This window comes from Nannospalax galili, unplaced genomic scaffold, assembly GCF_000622305.1.
Source record: "Nannospalax galili isolate Female #2095 unplaced genomic scaffold, S.galili_v1.0 scaffold14089, whole genome shotgun sequence".
Lineage (NCBI taxonomy): Eukaryota > Metazoa > Chordata > Mammalia > Rodentia > Spalacidae > Nannospalax > Nannospalax galili.
The window spans coordinates 2,284-2,872 of NW_008359978.1; positions in this window are offsets into that span (position 1 = coordinate 2,284).

Here is a 589-nt window from a genome sequence, read left to right on the forward strand (position 1 = left end):
AGAAAGATGGCTGCGGGAGGGTATATGCCATCAAGCTTGATGACCTGAGATCAATCCCCGGGACACACATAGTGGAAGGAGATCGTGCAAACTGTCCTCTAACCTCCAATATGTGCATGCCCACCCACATACGGCATACATGCAAATAAATAAATGTAATTAAAAAACCAGAACAACAACTTGATGCATCTCCAGGTCTTGGACAAACAGGAACAAACGAGATTCAACAATAGTAGACAGGGAAAAATTAGATCAGAGCAGAAATGAATGAAATAAATGGAAAAAAAATTACAAAGAAACCAATAAGGCAGTTCTTCGAAAAGATAATCAGTATTGATAAACCCTTTGTCAAATTAAGAAGTAAAGAGAAAAGTGTTTGGTTCCCAACATCCACATGGCAGCTAAGAACCATCTGCAATTCTAGTTAAAGAGGACTCCACACTCTGTTCTTATTCTGTGGGCACTGCATGCATGTGGTATACTTGCATACATGCAGGCAAAACACATGTAAAATAAAATAAATCTTTAAAAAAATAGTTGTAAATGGATGGAACTAGAATCTGTTATACTAAGTGAAGTAACACAATCT